General features: G+C 41.2%; 1 protein-coding gene across 4 annotated transcripts in view; it reads right to left on the minus strand.

The window, feature by feature from the left end:
- Positions 1-25711, minus strand: part of RNF144B (ring finger protein 144B) — a 76158-nt gene that overhangs the window by 30141 nt on the left and 20306 nt on the right. Inside the window, exon 1 of one of the 4 annotated variants that reach the window (XM_053396807.1) lies at positions 17521-17946. The exons of 2 other annotated variants lie outside the window; for them this stretch is intronic. The gene's annotated coding sequence lies outside the window, so the exon portion shown is untranslated. Of the gene's footprint in view, positions 1-17460; positions 17947-25711 lie in introns of those variants that run through there. One more of the 4 variants, XM_053396805.1, reaches the window with a different exon arrangement.

Consider the following 25711-nt stretch of genomic DNA (forward strand, 5'->3'; position numbering starts at 1 on the left):
ACTGCGACAAAGTCCTGCTGCCACCGTATGCCAAGAAGTGCTACATGGTTAGTTTCCCCCACGTAGCTCTGTATATTGCCAGCAGCAAAACGGGTTTAATGTTTTGCCACTTGGACTACAGCTACAAAGTTGGCGGCATAGACTATCTGGCCTTGAGCTGCAGATTAATGTAAACTGGGTGGGGTGGCCATGCACTGGGGGTTGGACCAGACAACCCTTTGAATCCCTTCAAACTCCACAATTCTATGACTCAACTCACAGCTATGCCAGGACAATGTGGTGGTGCAGAGACAGCCAAAGTGTGCTGCTTATGCCCAATAGCAGGGATAGGGTAACCTTCTGGATGTTGGTGGACTACAATCCCCATCATCCCTGACCACTGGCCTTGCTGCCTCGGCAACATCAACTGCAGGTCCACTAGCCCTTCTTATCCCTGCCCTAAACATAGGTGGTCACACACACTTATATACACATTCATGAACCTGAAGAGCTACAACCCCCCCCCCCATTCTGTATTCTTAGTGGCTGAGGCAAGTATGAAACAGAAGTCCGCAGTAAAACAAGGTACTGAGGACCGGGACATTCGCAGGGAAACCAAAATGCTTGTTTACAAAGCTATTGTACTACCAACCTTACTGTATGCTTGTGAAACAGAGACTACTTATAAACGCCATCTCCAACTCCTCGAAAGTTTCCATCAACGGTGTCCCCAAAAAATTTTACACATCACTTGGGAAGACAGGCAAACTAATACCAGTGTACTGGAAGAAGGAAAGATCACCAGTGTTGAAGCAATGATTCTTCCACACCAACTTCGTTGGACTGGTCATGTTGTGCGGATGCCTGATAATCATCTTCCAAAGCAACTACTCTATTCCAAACTTAAAAATGGAAAGCGTAATGCTGATGGTCAACAAAAGAGGTTTAAAGACTGTCTTAAGGGCTCCAAAAGGGGTAGGAGCGTAATCGACTATTCTCTAGTTTCTGTTGAAATGTTAAATGAAGTTGCCTCTTTTACAGTTGTACCTCGCTCAGAAAGTGACCACTTCCCAATAGTTTTAGAGATGTACATGAATCCTAGAAATAATGATATTAGTCCTCTTATTAGTATTGATAAGACTATCTATGCCAAAAGAGTTTATATAAGTGATAAAAATAGGGAGGATCTATTAGCAGTATTTGAAAATAACCCAGTTATTCTTGAACCTGTGGCTAACCAAAATTTGATGCCCCTGGAGGATAATGATTGTTATTATAAGACTATCCAGGATTTATTTTCTTCTTTTTTAGACCCTCAGTTCAGCAACAAACCTTCAAATAAGTATAACTGGTTTGATAAAGATTGCATTAACTATAAGAAAGAACTTAGAACTTGTCTAAAAGAAGCCTATATTACCAACTCTCAAGGTCTCTGGAAGACTTATTTTGAAATGAAAAAAGCTTTTAAGAACATGCTCCTGGAAAAAAAATCTGAGTTCGCACTAGCCAAATGGTCTAAAATTGTTACTGCATTAGAAATTAAAGATACCAAAACTTTTTGGTCACTTCTCTCAATAAAAGATATCATTGATTTCCCTAATATAAGCGATGAGGCTTGGATTTCACATTTTACTGCCGTTTTTTATGATCACCAAGTTTGTAAAAAGGAAAATTTTAAATTTTCTCTGGCAAAAACCACACAATTTCAAATTACTGTTGAGGAGATGAAAAGGATAATCTTTTCGTTTAAGCAAGGGAAATCACCTGGTATGGATGGCATTCCAATAGACCTGTTGAGATTAGATCTAGAATGGTGGGCCAATAAACTTGTACCGCTTTTTAATTCTATCTATCACTCAGCTCTTGTACCTAAGTCGTGGAACAACTCAATAGTGGTACCAATCTTTAAAAAAGGTGATAGGAATTGCCAAGAGAACTACAGGCCTATAAGTTTGTTACCATGCATAAGTAAAATCTATGCCAAATCTCTGCTTATTAAATTGGAAGAATGGATGCTGACAAAAGGTCTACCTGGTAAAGAGCAGGCTGGTTTTAAGGCAGGCTCGTCAACTCTTGACCAGTGTCTAGTGTTAAGTCATCTTGTGGATAAATATGTCATGAGAAATAAACGAAAACTCTTTGTGGCATTTGTGGATTTAAAAAGTGCCTTTGATTCGGTCGACCGCAATAAACTATGGACTAAACTAGAACACCTTGGTATCGACCCATATCTACTTACACTGATTCAAAGTTTACATTCTAATAACCAAATATATGTTAAAGTATCAAAAGATGGTAGACTTGCAGGTCCTATTCTGAATAATCGAGGAGTTAGGCAAGGCTGTATCTTGGCCCCTACCCTATTTAATTTATTTCTATCTGACCTACCATTATTTCTTCAAAATGCAACCACTCATACTCCTTATTTAAACAATAGCCCACTCTTTTTATTACTTTATGCAGATGATGCTGTAATTATTTCACTCTCTGTTTTGGGTTTAAAAAAATTATTTAAGAGTTTCTCAAACTACTGCTCTCTCAATAATCTCAAAATTAATTATGATAAGACAAAGATTATGCAATTCAGAAAGAGAGGGAACCCAAAAGGCTGTATAATTAATGGACATCTAATACAGGAAGTTAAGCACTTCAATTATCTGGGAATCACATTCAAAAATAATATGAATTGGAATACACATATATGTGCTGCAATAGCTAAGGCCAAAGTAACAGCCCACCATATTAAATCCTATTTTTTTTCTCCAGTAGGAAACAGATTTATTCCAGCTGTATTGCAAGTGATTGACATGAAACTCTGTGCCCAACTTCTATACGGCACACCAGTGTGGATTTCAGGTGACCTCAAGAGGTTGGATAAATTTCACGCATCCCTTTTGAGGTCATTATTAGGACTTGCAAACTCTGTAAAATATGAAACAATATGTTGTGAGCTGGGAATACTGCCTTTATCAGTAAGGGCATGGCTGAGGACCTTGAAATATTGGATCCTCCTGCATTATAGAGCCCTATCCCCTAATACTATACTTTACGATCTTTTAAGTGATAGGGCAATCTACAATCTATCAGTGATTTGTAGGAGAAAACTGGATTCGATAGGGCTCACTTTAACTGATTTTGAAATCTCTGATCCCAAAGATATATGGGAAATTATCAGGAAGACCCTCACAGAAAAAAGTGTTCTCGCCATGCTTGAGGTTGCAAAGCGCAGCACCTGCTCTCCTATTCACCTAAATCTCCCTTTGTGTAGAGATTTCCAAAAGGGATACATGACAAATCTGAAGAAACATGAATCGTGTAGGCTGTTTATGTTGGCCAGATTTAACATGTTTCCCTCGGCGGTAGTGAGAGGAAGATACTTAGCTATCCCAGAATCAGAGCGTCTCTGTAAATGCAGAAAACAGGAACCCGATACTCTAGAACATATATTCTTTTCCTGTGATTTTGGCAGTTATGCCAGAAGACAATTATTTGAGGCCCTAAAATTTAATGGACAGTTTTTTACACAACCAACTGTTCAGGACCTGCTGGCGGACAGCGATGATAAAATTACTTTAATAGCGGCTGAATTTTTAAGTGCTGTCCATGAAGAAAGAATGGGCCATGATAAAGAGACTTAGTGGTTTTAATGGTAGGTGATGTTGCTGTGTTGTATTATATTATTTATGTACATTGATTTATTTTTTGGAGTTAAGAATAGGACTGGGATAAATTGTGTTCGCTGAGCCCGTATTTTATACAGTCTGTATATGATGTTTGTTTGTTAATGTGAGGTGTGATATGCCTAATAAAGGATTTTGAATTGAATTGAATTGACTGTCTTAAGGCAATTTTTTAAAAATGTAGTATAAACACCAACAATTGGGAAACACTTGCGAGTGCTCCAATTGGAGAACAGCCTTTACCAAAGGTGTCATGGGCTTTGAAGACACTCGAACTCAGGACGCAAGGGAGAAACATGCTAAGAGGAAGGCACACTTGGCAAATCCACACCGTGATCAACTCCTGTCCCCACTGTGGAAGGACATATGGATCCAGAATTGGCCTCCACAGTCACTTACGGACTCATTGTTAAAACCGTGTTTATGGAAGGCAATCCTACTTGGCTACGAGTGATCGCCAAAGAAGCACTGGGTAATTAGGGCCCCTTTTAGTATACTTGGCATGAAGTAGTAGAGCTTCCTTTCCAGGTTAAATGGCAGGGCCTTCTGCATACCTCCCTAGATACACATCAGGCACAAGCCTTAAACGACTCAGGACCACAATATCTCAAGGAGCGTTTTTCCCCATGTGAACCGACCCAAACCCTGCAATCACCACCAGAGGCCCTTCTTCGTGCACTGCTTCCATGAGAGGTCTGGAGGGTAGCAACAAGAGAAAGAGTCTTTTCTGTGGTGGCTCCCGGTTTGTGGAATGTTCTTCCCAGGGAGGCTTGCCTGGCACCTTCTTTACTTATCTTTAAGCAGCAGGCAAAAACGTTTCTCTGTAACCTTTGGCTGGTTAAACTTCAATGGCCTTTTAAAATGTGGCTGGGGGTGGTGGTTATTGGTTTGTTTTTATTTTATTATGTATTTTGTGTTCTCATTTTGCATTTTTATCTTGAGAACCACCCTGTGATCTTCGGAGGAAGGACAGGATACAAATTTAATTAGTAACAATAATAATGCACTCCAGTATTTACAGAGAAATATTTTCAGCCTGCATCAAATAGACAGGAATTTATTTCAAGTATCAAAAATGCAGTATTCAGGACACATCTCTGCTTGGGATGGGCTTACTATGAGCGTTTCAGTGTGAGTAAACCTCCTTAAGTTTAGGGAGGCTTAAGACCTAGACACTACAGCAGCAACCACATGCTATTCACTTTTCAAGTGAAAAGGTGGAGGTTTCAATTTTATCAAAGGGACAGAAGGGAGCTGAACACTTCCTTCCCTGTCCACTTTACCTCCTTGAAGTCCATCATTCCTGAGTCTTTTCTTCCTCAGTCTCACTCAGCATTCCAGGCTGAAAGGGAAGGTGTCTGTTTCAAAATCCCTGAAGAAGTTAAGGCAGTGGAGGGAGGGGGCTCAGGTTATGTCCCCTATGTCCCCCTAGTTCCGCCTACCCACTGCTTTGTGTGTGAATGAGGGAGACACATGAACAAAGAGATACAGCTGCCACTGTATGCCCAGTTTGGCCCTCAGTAACCCCAGGCATCTCTGAATTCTAGGTGGTAAAAAGAGTAGGATATGCCTGTATGGGACAGATCCTTTCTTTTCCCAACATGGCTATCTCTTTCCTTTCAGGAAATGCTCTGCTCACTCGGGGTTTACACAGAGAAGCAAAAGGACTGTCCTTCAGACAATGCCATTTGACTACGTTATACCACAAACGGTCAACAACTAGGTCATCATTCAGGGGCTCTCAGCATCAAAACAAAAGGGAACGCTGCAGGCTGGGAATGTCTCAATGCTGCCTAAACTGGCTGGGGAAACAGCCCCAGCTGGAAAAGCCAAAGAAAACTACTTCCCTACAACAGCCACCACCTAACCACAAATAATCAATGTAAAGGTACCACACACCCATGGAAGGAAGTAAATGGCTTAGGACCAGGATCCTTTAAAAGACTGTCTTACGAAGTAGTAGTAGTTCTTCTTCTTCTTCTTCTTCTTCTTCTTCTTCTTCTTCTTCTTCTTCTTCTTCCTCTGTCTGCTATCCACTATTACTACAGGACTTTGAAAGCAGCAAAACGATAACACAACACAGTATTATGTCCAGAGTTGACTCAATCTAAATAGACTTTCGATAGAAGATGGAGTCATCCTCAGTTGAAGAAAACAGAAGAGTTGTCGCAAGTTCAGTTTGCAGAGCCTCAGCACTGTCCACAGTATAATCAGCATTTCTGTCTATTCCATTCGATGGAAAAGCTTTCCTACTTTGTCTTGGTGGTCTCCAGCCCTGGTAAAGTGTCCTAACACATCTCCCAAGCAGCAAAAACATCAACGTGCCCTTGAGTGTACTACCAAACCGTAATAATGTCAGATGCCACATAAACTGGCTTCAAGATGCCTACCACGTGTCTGTTGCAAGCTGCTGTTTTGACACAACACAGAGTAAGGCTTTCATAAAATAAGATTAAAATCTATTCTGGGCATAGCCAAATGCTGCTGCAAACCTGAAGGGTTATTCTTCTCTCCAAACAGGCTCTAGCGCCATATAAGTTGCTTTTAGTGTCCCCTCAATTTAAAAAATGGCTTGAGATGTGCTATCGGCGATGGCTATTTCAGAAAAAAAAATCCAAAACTGCTTTGGACTCACAAAACTAGCTGCACAGTTCCTTTGGATCTTGGCCCAAGTATCCATATTGTATTATTTTCTTGCAGTTTCAAGGAATAACAGCTAGCTGCCACAGGAAACAGGATGTTAAACAATTAACAAAATGAGCGAAGAGCACTCCCTGTAAGAACCTGTTCTCACCCACTATATCTTTAAAGCTTGATGTGGGAAGTAGCCCTGAAACTTCATAGTACTATCACAGAAACAAGGGGGGAAATTTTTTGAAGTGAATATTCACACTCACACACATTCAGGTTGCATAATACATTACTGGGAGTAGCCTCTTCAAACAAACAAAGATTTATTGCTAAGAGAACTGCCAGCCAACTGAAGTTGTTGATCTTTCCTTGTCCTAGATATAACATGAAAAGGCACATAGTTATAACCTGAAGGGTCTCAAGCCTGATTGCTGTAATATAATACACTATAATATATAATTGAAGGACCACGAACTAGGGTTCCCGGTATTGAAGTAATAACTAAAAATAAGTTAACAGTGCATTTAAAAGTTATCATGCTGCATGTCAGTGCAAATCCACAGTCTTCCACACAAAAATGCAAACACCCCACCAAGCACAAAAAGATGTTTCATCCAAAAACCTGTTAACCAGGAACACAACAGAATAAAGAGGCTTAAATACAGTTTTGCTATTATTCCAGACACAGTGGAATTCACAATCAGGATTAATTGGGGACATTAGTTGACCGTTACCAATTTTTTAGAGCCAGTTGTGGTGTAGTGGTTAGAGTACTGGACTAGGGTCTGGGAGAATAGACTTCTAATCCTCACACAGCCATGAAACTCACTAGGCCAATTACTGCTTCTCAGCCTAACCTACCTCACATGGTTGTGAAGAGGATGAGGAACCACGTACACCAACTTGAACTTATTGGAGAAGAAGGTAGACTATATGTGCAAATAATAGTCACCATCATCATCATCTTGTGGCCAAATCAAGGCATTAGGGACTGACTACCTATCTTCTTCCTCAGAAAAAGGTATTAGATAAGAATAGTTTGGTTTAACTTTAAATCTGTTAACATTTATATCCAGCCCTTTCTCCAAGTACATATGGAGTTATGTGATGGTCCCCCATGAGGGGTTGACTTGGACCAGTCCAGCTTAGCTTCATGTCAGAGAAAGAACAATATCAAGCATCTTCAGATTACTGTCTGGGTGCAATTCTAAGTACCACAAATGTTAAGTGAAAACTAGACCTCGCAAGAGAAAAACATATCAGACTAATGTTGAGGGGAAACTAAAGTTGGACTGCATTTACTTAACCTTTAAAATCTATTAGACTAGGAACCTTTAGAGAGCACGCAAGCACAGTATTCATACTTAGCAAACCTTTACTTTGTTTGCTTTAAAAAGTTCTCCTGTCTATCTATGGCACTATACCACAAACAGACTTCTAATCTTTTATTATCATCTGGTATACACTTTAAGAAAATATGTTCAAAGATTAATCTGCCAACGGAACATAGAATACGTGGGGAAGATAAACAAGTGCTTCATCTGTTTAAAAGAACCAAATGCACAGATTGCTTTTATATTGCACGCAACCAATTCAACACAAGTGACAGGAAAAAGAACCAAGATGGGAGAGGAGCTATGGTACAAGGTGTTGAGGTTATTTTGCCTTCAAGACGTGTGTGTTTGTGTGTGTGTGTGTGTGTGTACACCAATTGTAGTATAAGCTCATCCTGTTTAATAAAAAACTAGATCCATCTCAAGGCTGCCTTTTTACAAAACAAACTACTTCAGTTCAAGTTCAATAAAAGTTCATCCTCAATATCCCCCCCCCCAACATTCAGAACATTACAAACTGCTGTGTTGAACTACAGGGTCCAAAAGTAAATCAGGGACCACAAATGAGTAATAAGGTATCTGGCAGATAAAATGTCAACAGGTGACACTTTCTCCATAATAGAAAAGGCTTGCCCAGTTTACTATGTGCCAGCCACAAAGCATGATTTACTTTGTTATTGTACCAGTACTTCTTGCGGCAAGGTACTCCTGTTGGAAGATAGAATATCTCTTCAGCAGGGAAGATACAGGGAATGCCTTGCATTCTTGATTACTAAGTGACAGTGGAAACGGTAGCACCTCCGTATCTGCCTAATAAGCCTTAGAATTTTGCTGCTGCTTCTTTTATTTCTTTCTTTATATATGTTCAATTGACTTGCTTTTTTAAAATGAAAGCTAAGAATCTGAATCTTTGGCTGGGGGTGGATGGGAAAGAATCAATGTGAAGATGAACTAGAAATTGTTCAAAATTCTATTTCAAAATGAATTTTATTCATCTTTAGCTCACCTGGAAATTAGGATAATTGGTTTCAGATGTAGTTCAGTTTTGTGCAACTGAACTAGTTCACTTTTCCATAGTAAGGCCTATATTTTCAAGTGACAGAAACAACCATGGAAGTGAAATTAACCAACCAACAAGACAAAAGAAAACCCTCCTTTGTATGCCAAGATTCATAACATTTCCCAGTGTTTTGAACAGGATAGTTCCCCCCTTCCCAATGCAAGACAGAGTATCAAGATTAACATTTCATGAGGCTAAACTCTTATTTGGCAAACTGAGCAGATGTTTGTTAACATTCAACTATAATGGGTTCTTACAAAAATTACTCATTGACAGTTGTGATACATCCACATGACATTAAAAGCAAAAGATAGAACTCAGTTCTTATTAATTCAACATCTGATTAACTGAAGAGAGCTATAATGCTTCACAAAGAGTATATAGCTGTTCTATGCCAGAGTATGTAGTTTCAGTCTATAGAAGTGGTTTTCAAACTATACTCCAAGAAACCACCAGGTTCCTGAAAAATATATCTAAAGGGAGACCAGCTTCATTTTAGAAAGAAAGCTTTCCATCTTCTACATGCAAAAGAAGAGTGCTGAGGGGGGCAAATTCAGTTTACATTGTGCCTCCTATAGCATGCCACAGAATTCAATGTCTGAGGGAGTCGCTGCGGAGGTTCTGTGACAAACAAATATGGAAACACATCCTGAAGACAGAACATGTGAAAGCCACTGTTCTATTGAGTCGCTTGTCCACACATTTGGTAATGGTGGTTCTTCATAATACACCACTGTATTAACTTACAACAAAGCAAAGGACACATATTGTGGGATAGTGCAGTCAAACATAACTATGCATGAGTGCTAGTTAGCACTTGAAGGGTTTAAAAGAGCTGGATTCCTAGACTCAGCTAGGTCACGCCCCCTCTTTTCCAGCAAGAGAGGAAGTGAAGCCTTCTCTTCCTGTTCCTCACTCCACTACACCAGGTAACTGACCAAGAAAGATGCGTCCAAGCAAGCTGCAAGCTTAGAGCAGGTGTTTGGAACTATCTTTCTGTATTTTCTACCCAAGATGTTCTGCATGTGTTCTCCTTACTGTTGCTTGGATAAATGCACAAATCTGACCTTTGGAACGTTTTGTAAGTAAAGCATTTTAAACTTAACAGTGTGTGGCCTGTTCATTGCAAGAGGGGGAGAAAGTGGAAAATGTTGTATGGAACCAAGCAGAATAAAAGGGTCTAACAACCTATATCCTCACATTATGCTGCTGCCAAACTACTCTTTTATTGGGTGCTCTTTCCTGCTGGAGGGTGAATTTGGCCCCACATTGTTTAATTCAGGCACCCAGCTGATTATTTTATTACTGTATTTGTGCCATACATGTGGGTCACAGGATCATCCATTTTTCCTCCCACATACATATTTCCTATCCCATGTTCATCTTTAAAAGGATCAAGACATCTACTGTAATAAAGTCCACTATCTTCCATTTAAGTACATCAACTGTGTATAAAAATCTAAGTATTTTAAAGATAGGTGAATGGCAAACAAAGAAAAATATAGGTTTTAGCCACAATAAAACTTGGTCTATTTTTTCAGGGCCATAGTTGATACTGATGCACTTTGGCACTCCTCTATTCATGACAGCTCATCTTGGCCATTCTAACAGCCCTGCTGTTCAGTCACCCCCTGCTGATTTCCTGTAATTGTTTTCTCACCTTCACAACCAAGAGCCCATGACTCTTGATTCCTTCTGCCGCCATAACTTTACCCCGGCCCTGGATGCACACAGTTATGTTCTTTTCTGATCACGTGGGTCACACACCTGGCCTCTGCATGATCAGCTCCTCCATCCTTTCCTGCAGTTCTTTTGCAGACTTTATCTAATCTTTCCCAAAAAGCTGAGGTTGCAGGTCTGACAAAGAACTGTGCCCGAGAACCTGGACCCATGTAATATTCTGCAACAAAAGTGCTTCGCAACAGATATTAAATACGTTTTATGTTTTAAGAAAATCAAGGTCACACTCACCAGCAAAGCAGCTGGAGTAGGAACAAAATGAGCAGCAAAAAACGATGAAAAGCAGTGGTGGGGGTGGGGGAATCAAACTAAGTTCTCCATCTCCTCAAAAGAACAGCCTTAATCAGTCTCCTAAGAGTGAAAAGGTCAGGTGAGTTTCCTAATGGAGGGACTTCCAGCCTGGAAAATTCCAGTGAGAAGGCCCTGCTTTTCATACTCACCTACTGTACCTTTCTTTCGGTAAAGATAGCAGGGCCTTCAACAAAACTGACCAGGTCAATTGTGTAAGTTCATATGGAAACAGCCAGATCCTTTCTGCACCCAGAAAAGGACATGGCATACTAAGAAGGTAAAAGGCTCCTCTTCTGGGCACCATTGCTACCTGGGCATCCAAGACCACTTACCTGATCCTTAAGCATGTTTTCAACTCCATTCTGATCTGGCTGAAAAGTTACTCCAGTGAAATGTTTATGCCTCTCACACAGAGACTGCCATCTCCCATATCAATGACTCATACCATATACTTATAAATGCTTTTTTTCATTATTCCCATGACTACCGCAGAGGAAAGAGGCAAAGCATTAAAACTAGCCTTCAGCTTCCTAACATTGAAAAGTCAATACTGTTAAGTGGGAGTAAGTGTGGGCACAAACGGCCAGGGCTTTCATTTTTAGTTTGTAAAAAATAAGGCTTCATTGTGGTCGTGCCTCACTCTGATCACCATTTCCTCCTTCCTGAAAAAGGCACAAAGGAACCTGTCTTACTTTGTCATCTCAAAAGCCATGTAAAGACCTCCGCAGTAATCTGGAAGCTTGCCTCCATTAAAAAGAGCCTTGATGCAACTTCAGTGGAATGAGAAGTGGAGCTAACTGAAGGGTATGGAACAAAAAATATTGTATAACATGAGGACCAGGTTTTCTGAAAGCAAGGACACATAGTGAGGAGGCAGAAACATGTGCAAGGTCATCTACTGGTCAGTGCCAAATCTTGCAGATATCAAAATCCAATGTCCCCAGAAAAAAGCTTAGAGCAAAAAGTTCTTTCTGTCAAGGTCTGAATTCTCTTGAGGGTAATAATACTCTGTTGAGGGTCACAAGACAATGGTGGGCAGAGTAAGAGCCAACAATGTGTGGAGACAGACAAAAGTGCTCTGGATTAACTAATCTGGAATAACAACCACCCTGCTTCAATTTTTCCACAGTGAGTATCTCAAATTAGAATTTCCACCCCCCGTGTAGATTTTCTTAGAAGTATTTATTTAAATATAACACGAATATATATATCATAGTAGAGTGGTACCGTGGTTTATGAACTTAATCAGTTCCGGAAATCCGTTCTTAAACCGAAACCATTCTTAAACTGAGGCATGCTTTCCCTAACAAGGGCTCTCCCGCCACTGGTGCCCTTCCACTGTTTGGCTTCCATTCTTAGACCAAGGTAAAGTTCGCAAACCAGGACACTACTTCCAGTTTTGCGGAGTTCTTAAACTGAATAGTTCGGAAACAGGCCTGTTCTTAAACTAAGGTACCACTGTATACATATTTAAATATATGGTACAGTGGTACCTCTAGATACGAACAGGATCCGTTCCGGAGCCCCGTTCGCATCTAGAGGTAAACGTAACTAGCGACGGCGTGTCTGCGCACGCGCACGTCACTTTTCGCTGCTTCTGCGCATGCGCGTAACGTTATTTTGAGCGTCTGCGCATGCGCAAACGGCGAAACCCAGAAGTAACACACTCCGTTACTTCCAGGTTGCCGAGGAATGCAACTCGAACGCGCTCAACTCGAAGCATATTTAACCCGAGGTATGACTGTATAAATATATTATTTTAGACATAAACCCTACTTGATTTAGAACATATAAAGCTGCCTTCTACTGACAAAATGAATTTCAATAGGGACAAATGTAAGATTCTACATTTGTAAGGCAGGAGTAATCTGATGGAAATATATAAGATGAGGGACATCTGGCTTGACTGCAGTAGATGTAAAAAAAAGATTTAGGGATCTTAGTAAACCACAAGCTTAACATGAATGTGATGCAGCAGAAAAAAAGCTAATGCAATTCTAAGATGCATCAACAGACGTCTAGTGGCCAGCTCAAGGAAAGGAAATTCCAATTAAACATTGGGAAGGACTTTCTGATGGTAAGAGCTGTTCAACAGTGGAACGGACTACATTAGAAGGTGGTTGGTTCTCCTTCATTGGAGATTCCTAAACAAATGTTGGATGGCCACCTGCCAGGGATTCCTTAGCTGTGATGCTTGCATTGCAGGGGGTTGGACTAGATGACCCTTGGGGTCCCTTCCAGCTTTCTATACTGCACGAGACCATTAGTCCATCAATCTCAGTACTGTCTATAGTGACTGGCAGTACTTCTCCAGGATTTCAGATGGGGGTCTTTCCCACCCTTGTGAGTTTACTCTCCCAAGTAAGCATACAAGGGATTTTTTTGGTCCAACACACCAATACAACTACTGTTTTAGAAAGCAAAAAGTAACAATGCTGCTACAGTTAAGATTCTGTTTACAGAAAAAGGACCCAAACAGAATAAAGGAATTTAGTTTCTCTAAACTTTGCATGTTACTCTGCTTATATGGTCCCTTCCTGCATTTCTTGGTTGTTTTTATTGTGGTCATTTGAGCTTCAGCTTAGGGTCCTAGTAATCACATGAAATTTGGGAGAGACACCACCACCACCACCCCGCCGCCTTCCCCCCCCCCCCTCTCTCTCTCTCTCTCACACACACACACACACACATATCAAGCTATTCCCATGAAACCACAGAAATTGTGTGTATTTGAATACATAAAAACAAGCAGGTATGCCCAAGTCTGGAAATGTTCAGCAATATCAATTTCGTATTATGTAGCTGGTAATGTGGTTTTTACTGTAAATATCTATACGGTGTGTAGATGGATGGATAGTTTTAAATTTTATCTAAGTTTAATTGTTTTTAATGATTTTCCCTCCTATGTTTTAATTATTTTCTATCCGTAAGCCGCCTTGAGTCCCTGTCAGGGAAAAAGGCGGAGTATAAATTTAAAATGATTATTGTGATGATGGTGATATCTTGTTAATGCAAGGCCCAGCTAATGTGCAACACAAAGACAATGAAAACTCAGAACAAAGTTATTTGGCACTGGCAGATAAGTAAACATTTGTAAATGCTGCAACCTTAACCCAGTGATTCAATAGCATTCAAAAATTGCATTTTTAGTAGGAGTCAATCTTTACGGTCAGAAACTCTAGTGTTCTACTCAGTTTCAGCCAGTACAGATTAAGAGCTTGTTGCCACTGAATGCATTGCTTGCTCAGAACACCTGCTTTCTTGGCCATGGTCAAGGCATCAGGCTTCTCTTTATTTGCCTACTACAGTTTATTTTCAAAACGTAGACAATGTTCTCCCAAAGATGCCAAAGTCCAATGCTCAGAGGCATATATACAGGACCAACCTAGCAACTTTGTAAACTAGGTTAGCAAGCAATAGAGCAAACAGTAGAACTGGGTGGGTTATTTTAGAAAAAATAACAAGGCTATCGACATTCCTTTTTAAAAAACAGAGCAAGTTTCCCTTGTGGTTGTAAAAGGGCACAGCCAGGAGAAGTGATGCAGACCATTTCAGGCTTTGCTCATATGCAAAGGGGCATCCAGGCATGTCTTCCAGTTATCATGGTTACTCTGTGGCTCCTGGAAGCAATTCTTGTTTAGTCCTCCCAATGGCCTTCTGCCATGTTCCACTTTACTCGTCCTATAACTTAATTCTGCTGGAGGGGTTGGGAGGTAGAGGGAGGACTGAACTCTTCCCACCACCATCACAAATTGTTTGTTTGTTTGTTTGTTTGTTTGTTTGTTTGTTTGTTTGTACGTACGTACAGTGGTACCTCAGGTTAAGTACTTAATTCGTTCCGGAGGTCCGTACATAACCTGAAACTGTTCTTAACCTGAAGCACCACTTTAGCTAATGGGGCCTCCTGCTGCTGCTGCACCGCCGGAGCACAATTTCTGTTCTCATCCTGAAGCAAAGTGCTTAACCTGAAGCACTATTTCTGGGTTAACAGAGTCTGTAACCTGAAGCGTATGTAACCTGAGGTACCACTGTATATTGCCCTATACCCATAGATCTCAGGGTGGTTCACAACATAAAATTACAATACCAAAGAAAGAAAAGAAAACCTATCCAGCTCTGATATATACAATTGGCAAACCTGATCCAATTCTCAATTCCAGCTCATTTAACTTGACTGGGAACCAAGATCAGCACCTTTCACATGCCACATAATATCAGCATGCTGTTTGCCAAGAAAGGGGCAGAGTTTCAGGTCTGAGTGTACTAAAGCCCTTAATGTATCTGCACTTTGTGGTTTCATCGTGTTGCTTCGCCTTGTGGTTTAACTCTGGTCACCATGTGGTTTGGTACCTACTGACTAACTCTGGCATCCTTCCACTGAAAACAAGGCTCCAGGAAACCAGAAGTTCATTCTGAGGTGAGGAGAAGACAAGACACTCACTGCCCAAAGTAGTTAATGAGAAAACCCACTAAGTGACACATCCCCAAGAGCTCAGTTTAGAAATGAAGAACATAATGCTGGTCATTCTGGAGACACAGTAGAGAACCAGAGCTCCTCTGACTCTAGCTATCAGATTATTAGAAGAACAGAAATGCACCACAAGTTTAAGAGCCCACTCTATTCAGAGCACCAAACAAAGGTAAACAAGCTCAGAGCAAGGAAGGTTTCACCTGATGAATAAAGACTTTGGGGGAAGCGATCACAGAAGTCATGCCCAGCTTTCTTTAGGTTGCTTGCAGAATAAAAAGGAGCTGAATCGACAGTGAAAGAGGATGCTATTAGAAAACCTTTTGGATATGTTGTAAAGTGTAACTGGCAGAAACTTTGCCACATCATTTGCTCAAACTTTGCTCAAGCCACCCAATGGAAACAGCCGCTCTTCATCACAACTCCAAACCCACAGCATTCAGCTTAAAAAGGGATTGCTGCACAAGAAACATCACTTATGAGGGACGGTTGAAGGAGCTGGGTGTGTTTAGCCTGGAAAAGAGGAAACTGAGAGGAGATACAACAGCCATCTTCAAATATCTAAAGGGCTGTTGTATCTCCTCTCAGTTTCCTCTTTTCCAGGCTAAACACAAGGGAACAAGTTTGTTTTCTCCTGCTCTGGAGGGGTAGGACTTGAACCAATGGCTTCAAGTTACAAGAAAGGAGATTCGAATACACATCAGGCAGAATTTTCTGACAGTAAGAGGTGTTCGACAGTGGAATGCCCTCCCTCAGGAGGTTGGTAGCTCTCCTTCCTTGGAGGTTTCTAAGCAGAGGTTGGATGGCCATCTTTCATGGATGCTTTAGCCGAGACCCTTGGGGTCCCTTCCAACTCTATGATTCTCTGATTCCATGAACTGCATCCACTCAGAGAGTCCTGTACAGGTGTCCAAGCTCAATATAAATGTACACATGGAAGGCAAGATGGGGCTTACACCTGCAGATCCTGCCTCTGAACCTCAGACACCAATACTAATTTATGTGCAAAAGTCTAAACATACCTCCAATGCACATAGGCCAGGCTTCCGCAAACTCGGCCCTCCAGATGTTTTTTGCCTACAACTCCCATGATCCCAGTGGTCAGGGATGATGGGAACTGTAGTCTCAAAACATCTGGAGGGCCGAGTTTGAGGAAGCCTGACATAGGCTATGAACACATATCCTGTACCCTGCAGGAAAGGAAAATAAGAATCATAAATTCGGAACCTATGAGTGTAGACCTCCTGGCTCCTGCAGGTGTAAGTCCAGCAGGCATGATAATCATTATCTTCCCATGTGTTGCATTTATTCCCAGTTTATCAGCTAAGGTGAATGTGGCATAAAGAAGAACTGAAATTCCACAATAGTAGATCCCCACAACTTTGCAGATACTGAAGCCGCATCTTCAGAAATATATCTGGCACATATTAAGGCAGAGAAATCATACTACACCATTTCTTTAAACCTTCCAAGATATTTAACTGGAGCTCAGGGCATTATAACTGACTTACACCCTGTGAAGCAAACTCTTAAAGCAACAGCCATTCACAGGAAAAGTGCAAAAGGCACTTCACACTAGGATGGTGGAACAAGACAATGTATCCAAAATTAATATAAATATGCAGACACATAAGCATATGGCTTTCATTTTCTGCCTAGAATAGTAAAACTACAATAGGAACTAAAAATACGTATATTCTGTATGTTATTCCTGAAGTTTTAAAACAATTAGAGAAAACAAAAAACTATGTCTCTATAGTCAGACATAGTTCCACTATGCAAGGTATTTATGGAATTGTGCTGCAAATTACATGACACAAACACAAAGTATGTATCTTTTCAAATAGATCCTCTCCTTAGCATCTTTCAGATCATCCTTTTATTTAAAGAACAGAATTGAAGTTTCCATTAGGAGTGAACAAATTTAAAATGATCACTTGGTTTGAAATCATCTTAAAGACTTTTCAGTGTTTCCCCCACAAGTAAAGTGAGCATTTATTTCTGCAAAGCTATTCTGATAAAACCAACATAGTTCACCACCCCTACTGAAGGAAGTGCATAAGTTACTGCTCTAACATTGGCATTTAATTTCTAAGAAACCCATTTTTGCCTCAGATGAACCACAGTGCTGGCTGTGTATGTTAAAAAAAAAACAAGTACCCAAAATGATTGGGTTTCACCTCCTTTTCCCCTTTAGGAACTGGAAAGGAAAATGACAGCCCTTACTTAATTGCCCCCCCCCCCCGCTATAAAGAAATGCAGGTCGTTCCAGCATACCTTGCCAAAAGAGAGCAGGATTCGCTCCCAAACGTTTGACTTTTCAATAGCTTCACTCACACTTCAGTGCCTCCAAGACATGTCACCGCCAGCAAAAGCTCAGAGTCTGAAGAAACGCGTTTCATTTCTCGCCGCTTCCTTCCTTCTCCCAGAATCTGAAAGCTTCACACGTTATAGGTCTGGAGCAGGGCTCATCTTCCAACCTTCTCGTCGCTCCGAAGAATAATCTCCTCCCAGCTATTAAGAGCATGTTGCCATTATTTCTTAAAATGCACGTCGCGCACATATGCAGTAGCTGTAAGAAAGCTATACTTATTTATACAGGAAGCTCAAGCCACAGCAACACTTCCTACTTCCAAGTCTCATTTCAAATGCAGGTGATTGTTTTTAACCCTCCAGGAACCCAGATGCTACATAGCACAACTTCCTTTGCTGTTAAAATGAACAACTTCTTGCTGAAGTGCTCCGAGTGGATAAACGCAGGAGAGTGATCGCCCCAACCTCCCAGTTTTAGGTGTGGCTAAATATTCAAATACAGATAGGTGCACCCAATATTGTTCATATGGCAGACAGCCACGTATAGCCAGCTCAGGATTGTTACCTTTCATTTCCAGCAGGCTCCTGTGCCTTTAACAGCTGCAGGATAGGCAGAAAAACAACAGCGGTGCCTTAAAGGTCTGCACCTGTTTAATTTCTGCTTGTCACAGATCTGTTTAAAGGTACAGGAACCCAATCAGGGGGGAAAGGTGGCAACCCCATCCAGAGACAGGGGGGAAATGATTGATCTCGCACTTCAGATATATGATATTGTAGTAATATTTTTTAATACTTCTGTTTTAAGAATTGCATCAAAATCTGGGAACGGTAGGGGGGGAAACTACTTTGGATAATGGCAAAAACTAGAGCACACTCCTAAAAATATGGCACTGGAGGGCAAATCTGGCTGTAACTGGAAAAGGGGTGGTGATATGTTATATGTATACACACACACACACACATTCTTCTTTGGCAATCACTGGTAGCTGAGTAAGATTAGCTCCCTTTCGTCCTGAGTTCAAGTGTCTTCAGAGTCCATTACACCTTTGGTAAAGGCTTTTCTCCACTTGGAGTGCTCGCAGGCCAGTGTTTCCCAATTGTCGGTGTTTATACTACTATATCACATAAGTTGTTTTTTTAAAAAAAAAACCCAAGGTGGGGAAATCTTTGTTTAGCATGAGGCAGCATTTCCCCATGGGCAACCCGTGGGAACCAGATGGCAGTAGTTGGTGCAGCCAGAGGCAAAATTCAACCTACTATACTATACAAAAGTAAGGATCAAATCAATTTTTTGTCTAGAGTGTACAGCAAATTTCTCATCATCTTGTGCCGAATTGATGATAATTGCAAGTGGTGGAATAGCACGAGGCCAGATTGAAGGAGCTTTTTTGTGTCACCTATGACACTGTCTCAGAGGCTTGTCCTTTACAACCACCGCAAGCTGCATACTCTAGTAAAAGGAGTCCAGGAGCCAGAAAGGGAAAGAGATTACAAGTTGTGCATGAAGGGGAATTCCTGAGGAATGTAGGTTGGGTTGTGAGGAGGAGGTTAAGGAGAAGAAAGAAAAAGAGAAGAGACAGTCTAAGGACTGACAAGGAAATGAATTCATGCTGAATGTATGTGCTGCATGAGGCCACTGGCATGGGGAGACAAGAGAGTGGCTTTTTTGTAAGGAATGAAGAAGATTAAGAAGTGGCCTGTTGTGTTACAACTCAGGGGTTCTATATGCAGTTTTTTGATATCCTTGCTTTGCTATCCGATACCTCCTGAAATATAAGATTCATTTCAGCTTGCTACCAGAAAAATCAAAATCAGTCTACTTTTATTCAGGTATCAGTCTTGATCTGCAGACTTGAAGTTTTAATTATCCCCTTGAGCTAAACCATAATTAAGCTATCTTATGTAAGGTGTTCAGCTGTGAATATAGCCTATCAAACAGAATTTAATAAAACTCTTTTAAGAAGCTTCAGTGATAACATGGGCTCTTCAATATGGGAAGGAATGCAGCCACAGGTATCTCTCATTCTCCCATACCAGAAACAAATACTGTACAGAAGTTACTGGTGGGTTTTTCCTCCTCTAAACATTTACTTCATCTGATATAGATAAATAAAATAATATAAGTAAAAATAGTTAAGATGAATGAAATGAACAATCCAATGTCGCTGAAGTCCACACAATGAAGAAAAGGAACGAACTTCTGAATGTAGATAGCTCTGTTAGCTCTGAAGTAGCTCACCATAGCCCTTAAACAAATATATATTATGTGTCAAATGCCATCACTGACCACATGTGTTAAAACTGAGATCTGATAGGTGGGGGGGGCATTGAAAAATCTGTAAATAGCTGTCCCAAAAGGTTCAACGACTGAGCTTCTGGACTTCAAAGAGATTGATTCAGGCACCAACTCAACCACATCAAGTAGCCTGACTAATCCATTTCACAAAATAGTTGTACAAATACTTGTTGTTGTTGTTGTTTAGTCGTTTAGTTGTGTCCAACTCTTCGTGACCCCATGGACCAGAGCACGCCAGGCACTCCTGTCTTCCACTGCCTCCCGCAGTTTGGTCAAACTCATGCTGGTAGCTTCAAGAACACTTTCCAACCATCTCGTCCTCTGTTGTCCCCTTCTCCTTGTGCCCTCCATCTTTCCCAACATCAGGGTCTTTTTCAGGGAGTCTTCTCTTCTCAAGAGGTGGCCAAAGTACTGGAGCCTCAGCTTCACGATCTGTCCTTCCAGTGAGCACTCAGGGTTGATTTCCTTAAGAATGGATAGATTTGATCTTCTTGCAGTCCATGGGACTCTCAAGAGTCTCCTCCAGCACCATAATTCAAAAGCATCAATTCTTCGGCGACCAGCCTTCTTTATGGTCCAGCTCTCACTTCCATACATCACTACTGGGAAAACCATGGCTTTAACTATACGGACCTTTGTTGGCAAGATGATGTCTCTGCTTTTTAACACGCTGTACAAATACTTAAGAACCTTTAATCACTTTGTAAAAGTAAAGTGATTAACACTGATTTAAGAATAGTCCATCCCTTGCAACCATTCACCCAGGTCATTCTGGGGGTGCTTGTGACATGATAGGTTAAAAAAAAAAGAGCACAAAGTTGGTCTTGGGAGCAGCCTCATCCAATTTGGTTTTAGATGAATACATATATAATCCAACCAGCTAACTGTGTAATCCTATAAAGGTCAGTTCAGAAGTAAACTCCAGTGTGATGTTCTACCAAACAGGGAGGTGTGTATAATATTGGGTTGCAGCCTAAGATTAAAGAGAAGCCTTCTATTCAGGATTGTGTAATCAGGTCACATAGTTCTAAAGTGTACATCTTACCAGACATATACTAGCTACAAATTGCTTACACCTTAAATATAGCATTTATTCCATCACTATATGCAACCGTATGTCTTTCAGATGTATTTCGGACTCATATAGCTAATGGTTTTGGAACATTTCAAGCCATAAATTAGAGCTGACCAAAAAAGGGTGTTAACATCCATCTTCAAAGAGAGGGAATGCTTTCATACATCAAAAGCAGGTCAAACTGTACGCCTATTATCAAGAGGTATTTCACCAATTAAATATGTGCCTTACAAATTATTTATTAATTAAAAGGTACACAAATTTTGCATATGCATTCCTAAGCCCCAATACAGGTGCCTCTTAGAGATCCTGAAATGCAAGGAAACTTGCAATTTATTGAACAAAAACCACCCTCATTGCATTATGTCTTTAGCTCTCTTCCAGTCTCACCATTAAGAGTCAAGCAAGCACACAAGGGGGGAAAGGACAACACACTAGCTCTGCCCTCCCACCTGGCTGCCACTCCCCTTCTCCAATCCGCCTGCTTCAACCTAACGCCCTCCAGATATCTAGAACTATGGTTTCTACCAGCCCTGGCCTTAGTTCAAAGCATCTGGAGTCACCAGGCTGGCAAAGGCAGCTCCAAGTGGAGAGCAAACCTCTGCAGCAGGGTGCCTTCTCTACTCATTCCAAAACATATATAGGTGATATTACCCTCCGCAAGTTGGAGGGCAACAAAAACAGCAATGGGCAGGAGCTACTTTGCTCATCTCTGCTTCTCCTACTCATCCTCCTTATGTGTTTATTTAATTATTTCTGAAGAAGGCTTCTGTGACATTTCAAGAAGACCTCCAAATCAAACACCCAGTTTCATAACCGTATTCAAAATATTGTTATTCTACAATTTAACACAAGTCACATGGATATTTTTACATTGTACATAGCATGCACCACTACAGAGATTTTGAAAACATTAAGCTGTTTAGAAATGGCTTTGAATACATAATATATAAATACATAAATAAACCCATGAAGAGGGATGTGTGATTCTTCTTTCCCCTCCCTCATGTGTTGACTGGAAACAGAGAACCCACCTGTGCATCACTGTATGTTTTCTCTCAGTGTGTGTGGTTTTTTTTAGTATTTTGCAAACAGAAAAAGGAGTGGCAGATTCACAGATGATGTGCCAACTTTCCACATGGTCACTGTAAGTTCTCAAAAGGACTTAAAACCTTTTCCTAGACACCTTTGTAACTCATTCCAAAGCATTTCAGTTTCAGAAAGCACAATATGGAAGCATTTAGCATTTTGTTTTGTTTCAGATTTAGGGCAGCTAGTTATCTCTGTAAGGGTTGTACAAACAGCAGTACAATTAGGCTACAGTTCTAATTGTTCTTGGGAATAAGGGCAGATGAATACAGCAAAGCACACAGACACAGAATCAATACAAGAATTGGGCAGTTTAAATCGTAACAGGTTATTATTAGCCATGTTCAGAAATTTGAATAGTCCTCAGATTACAGTGGTACCTCTGGTTACGTTCCGTAATTCATTCCGGAGGTCCGTTCTAAACCTAAAACTGTTCTTAACCTGAAGCACCACTTTAGCTAATGGGATCTCCCGCTGCTGCTGCGCTGCCGCCACGCAATTTCTGTTCTCATCCTGAAGCAAAGTTCTTAACCCGAGGTACTATTTCTGGGTTAGCGGAGTGTGTAACCTGAAGCGTATATAACCCGAAATGTATATAACCCGAGGTACCACTGTATATGCCTATAACTTTCTGGCTTTGGCTGTGTGCCAAAAGCGATGCTATCTTTTTACAATTAATTACATGCCTTAATGACCTACCTAATGTTGCAACAATTCTAGGCAGTCAAGTTACATTGCACACATTGCACTGAAAACTGGAAGATCAGGAAGACAGAGTTGGGCAAACAGATCATTTTCACTGTAATAAAGAACAAACACACAGTCCTGTAATCAGGGGAGAGGAAATACTCTCAGATCACAGATGTCAGCTTCTTGGGACCAATGCCTTCAGATGTTTTTTGCTGCCCCTTTATTACAGCACTCAAATTAAGTGAATTAAGCACGCGTCCCTTCACTTCAATGCTAGGGTGTAAAAATAGTTTCACATTAAAATGCAGTAGAGTTCCCACTTGTTGCTTGCTCCATACTTCAGATTTAAATAGTACACATCTAAAAGGTAAAGGGACCCCAACCATTAGGTCCAGTAGTGGCCGACTCTGGGGTTGCGGCGCTCATCTCACTTTACTGGCTGAGGGAGCCGGCGTAAGCTTCCGGGTCATGTGGCCAGCATGACTAAGCCGCTTCTGGCGAACCAGAGCAGCGCACGGAAATGCCGTTTACCTTCCCACCAGAGTGGTACCTATTTATCTACTTGCACTTTGACGTGCTTTCGAACTGCTTGGTTGGCAGGAGCAGGGACCGAGCAATGGGAGCTCACCCCGTCGCGGGGATTCGAACCGCCGACCTTCTGATCAGCAAGTCCTAGGCTCTGTGGTTTAACCCACAGTGCCACCCATGTCCTACATAAACATCTACACCTCTCTAAATGACATTACAATATAACTTTATGCATGTTGCTGACCATATTTCAGTATGAGCATTGATTTTATCCCAACTTTTAAATATTACTTCAGAATGTATCTCAAACTGTGTCTTGGCACAAACAGAACTAATATAAATGTAAGCCTGGACAACTCCTGCAAATTGTCACATATTGAAAAGAATTTTAGACAGACTAGGGACCCCTGATAATGTAACAGGACACAATAATCTTACACTATTAAGATAGCCTATCCATCTGGTGCTACCCAGATGTTTTGGACTCCAACTCCCATCAGCCACCCCGGCCAATGACGAGGGATGATGGGGATTATATTTCAGTAGTACATCCAACTAGCAAAATACTCATCAGTAGGATGGACTGGGTGGGTATATTGAGGGGGTGTTCCTGTATGTTACAGAGCCTCCTGAGAAAGGTAGTTCAAAGGCGACCTACATCAGCCCCTTCATACAGCCTTCCGGAACCTGGTGCCAGTCATGAAAACAATAATGTAACCTATTTTGGAGGAGCCGAAATTTACTTTCTTGTGCAGTGCATTTCAGCTTCAGTACAAGTGAGTCATGGTGCTCTGACACTCAGCAGTTCTATTTTTCAGCATTTGACAGCATAAATGCACAACCCCCCTCCACACACACAAAATAGCTACCAAGAAACAGCAAAATCTTGCCAATCTTTATTTCTGATATCTCATTTTCAAAAAATCTCATTACACTTATTTGTGGTACCTGACAATGAAAGCAAGACAACTCAATGTCAGAGATAGTAGATGGACTTCAGCTCAACTATAGGACTGTATTTGAGTGCAGTCCTTCATTCTTATTCTTCTTTTTTGGAATCTCAGCTGTTCACTTAATAGAGAATATATGCTCTGGGAGGCACCACTGTGGTATGGGCTGGATCTGACCCTGGTGAGCTCAGAAGCTAGGGAGAGAGGCAGGTTTTGCCCCATCTTAAATGTATTCCAGATCGCAATCTGTTTGATTTGTCCTGTTGAATTTTCGGGAAGTCATTGGAAAATTGGCATGGGAGCTCTTCTAAGGGTCAAGATGATGGCCTACTAACTGTGAAGCTTCCTTGCTATCTGGCTAGTTTACTAGTAGCTCCTTTGCCAGAAGCATTTGATACTGCCTTATGAGTTAAGTCATTGGTCCAGTTCAGAAGATCTTCAAAGGTTCAGGCAAGTCTTTTTCCACCCGACCCAAAAAAGCCAAGGACTGAACCTGGGACCTTCTGCAAGAAAAGCATGTGCTCTACTACTGAGCTACAGCCCTTGCCCACTTGCTTGGGTAGGAATGATACAGAGGCTCATTGCCCACTAAACATCTCCATAAGAACATAAAAAGAGCCTGCTGGATCTGGCCAGTGGTCCTGCATCCTGTTCGCATAGTGGCCAATCAGATGCCTGTGGGAAACGCGCAAGCAGGACCCCAGCACAAGAGCACTCTCCCCTCCTGCAGTTTCTATTTAGAAGCATTACTGCCTCTGACTATGGAGGCAGTGCATAGCCATCATGGCTGGTAGCCACTAGTAGCATCATCATCCATGTTTTTGTCTATTCCTCTTTTAAATCCATCCAAATTGGTAGCCATCACTGCCTCCTGTGGGAGCAAGTTCCATAAACCGTGTATCTCCAATGTATGTCCATGATTCAGGACGGACTATGGTCCCAGGAATAAACATTTCTCCATTTTGGTTTTTTGCCTTAAGACCTTTCACATATACCCCCTTAACACTCTTTTCACCATTTGGGTGCAAAGCGACACATTTTGACCACATGCTCTACACTGGGCATAACAGAAGCACTTGATACATACACTGCATACTCACACAACACATATTTGCTTCCTGGGTGGAAAATCTAGTTTCCGGTCTGCACGGATATGCAGTACAAAATATAGGTGTGTATCAGTGCCTAGCTCCGCTAATGATTAGTGGCAAACTTGCTTCTCCGCAGTTCAGAGCAAAGGATGAAGCCTAGTAAGAATAATCCCTTTGGAATGTTGTACCTCACACCCAATACCAAAATGCTACATTCCTGAGATTAAGATAGCAGATTCAAAACAAGCAGGGCGGGTGGATCACAGATACTTTCACTTGTACTGAAATACAGACCTTTTCCTTTTCCTTTGGCTGCCACAGCTTATTTTTTGATCAGGTTCCACTGTATCTCTGTAGATACAGTGTTTTACAAAGGACAGTGTACAGTCTTCTTAAGTTGCATGCTTACTTTTGGCATCTGCTTACCATCCTGCACTAAACACAAGTAATAATTTGACCTACAAAGCGGTGCTTAAGACCACTGCTTAAGGCAGAG

Source organism: Podarcis raffonei, chromosome 7 (assembly GCF_027172205.1).
Source record: "Podarcis raffonei isolate rPodRaf1 chromosome 7, rPodRaf1.pri, whole genome shotgun sequence".
NCBI lineage: Eukaryota > Metazoa > Chordata > Lepidosauria > Squamata > Lacertidae > Podarcis > Podarcis raffonei.